Consider the following 4,380-nt stretch of genomic DNA (forward strand, 5'->3'; position numbering starts at 1 on the left):
AACTACATTCATTAACAACTAAAATGGACAACAACAAAAAACATAACAAACTCCAAAATGACCTAAAATTTTAATATATTGAGTCTTTTGCACTTATCAGACGAACTACATTGTTTTAGAAACAAAATGGACTAGATATATTCAGTCTTTTACACTTATTCGACGAACTACATTGATTAAGAAACAAAATGGACTAGATATGACCTAGACCCTTAACCCTAAACAATAAACCCGAAACGCAAAACACTAAATCCTAAAGCCTAAAGCCTAAACCCTAAACCATAAACCGTAATCCAAAAACCATAAGGCATTTAAAAACTATGCCAAGCTAGTCCAAAACGAACAATCTGCCAAAATTGTATCAATTAGAAGTGATCATGGAAAGGAATTTCAAAATACTTCATTTGAAGAATTTTGTGAAGAAAATGGCATTTTTCACAATTTTTCTGCACCAAGAACACCACAACAAAATGGGGTCGTTGATAGAAAGAATAGACCCTTGATAGAACTTGCTAGAACTATGCTAAGCGACTCAAATCTACCAAAATACTTTTGGGCAGATGCTGTAAACACAACATGCTATGTTTCCAACCGGGTAATTATTAGGCCAATTCATAAGAAAACTCCATATGAACTTTACAAAGGTAGAAAACCCAATATCTCTCACTTCCACATTTTTGGATGTAAGTGTTTTGTGTTAAATAATGGTAAAGACAATCTTGGAAAATTTGATGAAAAAGCTGATGAAGGTATATTTCTCGGTTACTCTTTATCTAGTAAAGCATTTAGAATTTTTAATAAAAGAACTTTATTAGTTGAAGAATCAATGCATGTAACTTTTGATGAAACTAACCCCATAAAAGAGGAAAATATTATTTCTTGTGATGATGATGTTTTTGAAAGCAATGATCCAAGCAAAGAACTTCAAACTAATCAACCACAACAAGAAAGTGGAGTCAATATTGAAAGGCAAAGTGATGATCTTCCTAAAGAATGGAGAACCCATAGATATCACCCTATTGACAACATCATAGGTGAGGAGTCACAACAAGATTAAAATTGCAAGATGCTTGCTTAAACATGGCGTTTGTTTCTCAAAATCGAACCCTCCAAAATTGGTGAAGCACTTAAAGATGATCAATGGATACTTCCCATGCAAGAAGAACTCAATCAATTCGAAAGAAACCAAGTTTGGGAACTTGTTCCTAATCCTGGAAATAAACACATCATTGGTACAAAATGGGTGTTTAAAAATAAACTAGATGAGAATGGCATAGTTGTTCGCAACAAAGCTAGATTGGTCGCTCAAGGATACAAACAAGAGGAAGGGATAGACTTTGATGAAACATTTGCTCCGGTAGCAAGATTAGAGGCAATACGTCTACTATTAGCATATGCTTGCTCCATGAATTTTGAGCTATATCAAATGGACGTGAAGAGTGCCTTTCTCAATGGGTACATAAATGAAGAAGTTTATGTCAAGCAGCCCCCTGGATTTGAAGATTCCAAAAATCCCTCACACGTTTACAAATTGAAAAAGGCTCTTTATGGTCTAAAACAAGCTCCAAGAGCTTGGTATGACAGATTAAGCACCTTTTTATGTGAACGAGGATTTGACAAAGGAGAAGTTGATAAAACGTTATTTGTCAAAAGAGAAAATGGTCACACATTATTGGTTCAAATTTATGTTGATGATATAATATTTGGATCAACCAACAAGGACATACGTGAAGAATTCTCTTCAATAATGCAAGGAGAATTCGAAATGTCCATGATGGGAAAATTAAACTATTTTCTTGGACTTCATATCAAGCAACTTGAGCACGGCATCTTCATCAATCAAGCCAAATATTGTAAAGAATTACTAAAGAAATTTGAAATGGAGAATTGCAAAGAAAGTACAACTCCAATGGGCTCCGGAACATATGTTGATAAAGATGCATCAGGAATTTCCATCGACATATCCAAATATCGAGGTATGATTGGATCATTATTATATCTAACGGCCAGCCGGCCAGATATCATGTTTAGTGTTTGTTTGTGTGCAAGATTTCAGGCAGATCCGAAAGAATCACATCTAGTAGCTGTTAAAAGAATTATGAAGTATCTGAAAGGAACAACAAATGTAGGCCTATGGTATCCTAAGGGTAGCATATGTAGCCTAGTAGGATACTCTGATTCGGATTATGCGGGATGCAAAACAGACCGTAAAAGCACCAGTGGCACATGTCATGTCTTAGGAAATGCCCTTGTTTCATGGTCTTGTAAAAAGCAAGCTTGTGTTGCACTTAGTACTGCTGAAGCTGAATATATTGCAGCAGGAAGCTGTTGTGCCCAGATTCTCTGGCTCAAACAGCAATTACATGACTATGGAGTTGATCTCGGATGCATTCCCTTAAGATGTGATAACACAAGCGCAATAAACATCTCAAAGAATCCAATCATGCACTCCAGAACTAAACACATCGATATCCGACATCATTTTCTACGGGATCATGTACTTAAAGGTAATGTTGAGGTAACATTTGTTGATACACACAATCAATTGGCTGATATATTTACAAAACCATTACCTAAAGACTCATTTTATAAAATCCGAAGAGAACTTGGTATTTTGAGTGGAAAATGATCTTAACCATTGCATGATATACATAGTTTGTCATATCTTTTATGTCTTGTTGATGATTGCTTCTTGATATATGAATTTGTGTATTAAATGATACAAGTTTTCATAAAAAAACTGAGTTTTTAAGCAAAACTGTGCTTATGTAGTCGAATACAAGTGTCTGTATTCGAATACAAACTTTCCCAGATTTCCTGTATCCGAATACAAAGGATGTGTAGTCGAATACACGTTCCCAGAAAAATGTGTATTCGAATACAAGAAGGTGTAGTCGAATACACCTTCGCGTTTTTGCCCAGGTATAAAAGCTGCTTCACATATTTAGGGTTATTTTCTTTGGTATTCGAATACAGCCCCAGTTTCTCCTCTCTTCTCTCCAAAACTCATCCCTCCTCCTTCCACTCACTTACCCATTCACCCAACCTAACAAAATCCATTACTCTTTACTTCCTTCTTGTCATTCCTCTTCAAATCTATACAGCCCCAGTTTCTCCTCTCTTCTCTCCAAAACTCATCCCTCCTCCTTCCACTCCCTTACTCATTCACCCAACCTAACAACATCCATTTCTCTTTACTTCCTTCTTGTCATTCCTCTTCAAATCTCTCACAACTCTCACATTTTCTCTAAAACTCACTTTCCCCAAAAAACTACCATTTCTCACCATGGATGCCCGCAAACGAGGACCACGCACCAAACATGCAACAGTAGGTCCCTCACGAAAACGAACAAGAAATCCTAACATCACGGATTTATCCCGGCTTCTACACACACTGGAGGAAATTGATCGTTTTCGCACATTCTACTCGGACAACCGACTTATTATCCCAAAGTATGGTACTCTAGACTCTTTCTCTGATTTTAAATTTCATGTGTAAGACCCATAATTTTAAAGTACCATTTATGTATTTTTGGTGTATTTTGGATTTTGGCTCAGAGACTTTTAAGCCAAAGTTAATAATATTTTGGAGTTTTATAATCAAAAAGATATTTTGATGCCAATTAAAATTTCTCGTCGATAAATAAATTGAATTTAACTGCGATAAATCCTTTACGGAGAATTTAAGGCGTTTCGGGTGAAACGGTAATTTAACAAATATCTAGATTTTGAGATATTTGTTAAGTTATATTTATTATATTTATATATGTTTGTTTGGGGGGGAAAAAGAAAAGAAAACTAGAAGGAAGGAAAAGGAAAAGAAAAGAGTATATAAAGGAAAGAAGGAAAAGGGAAGAAAGGAAAAACGAAGGAAAGTAAAAGAAAAGAAGGAAAATTGGAATTTTCCATCTTCTTCCTCTCTGTTACCCGTGAACTGTAAGACCCATAATTTTAAAGTACCATTTATGTATTTTTGGTGTATTTTGGATTTTGGCTCGGAGGCTTTTAAGCCAAGGTTAATAATATTTTGGAGTTTTATAATCGAAAAGATATTTCGATGCCAATTAGAATTTCTCGTCGATAAATAAATTGAATTTAACTGCGGAAAATCCTTTACGGAGAATTTAAGGCGTTTCGGGTGAAACGGTAATTTAATAAATATCTAGATTTTGAGATATTTGTTAAGTTATATTTATTATATTTTTATATGTTTGTTTGGAGGGAAAAAGAAAGGAAAACTAGAAGGAAGGAAAAGGAAAAGAAAATAGTATATAAAGGAAGGAAGGATAAAGGAAGAAAGAAAAAACAAAGGAAAGGAAAAGAAAGGAAGGAAATTTCCAATTTTCCATCTCCTTCCTCAGACCACCGTGAAACCAAAAT

This window comes from Cicer arietinum, chromosome 3, assembly GCF_000331145.2.
Source record: "Cicer arietinum cultivar CDC Frontier isolate Library 1 chromosome 3, Cicar.CDCFrontier_v2.0, whole genome shotgun sequence".
In the NCBI taxonomy this organism is placed as follows: domain Eukaryota; kingdom Viridiplantae; phylum Streptophyta; class Magnoliopsida; order Fabales; family Fabaceae; genus Cicer; species Cicer arietinum.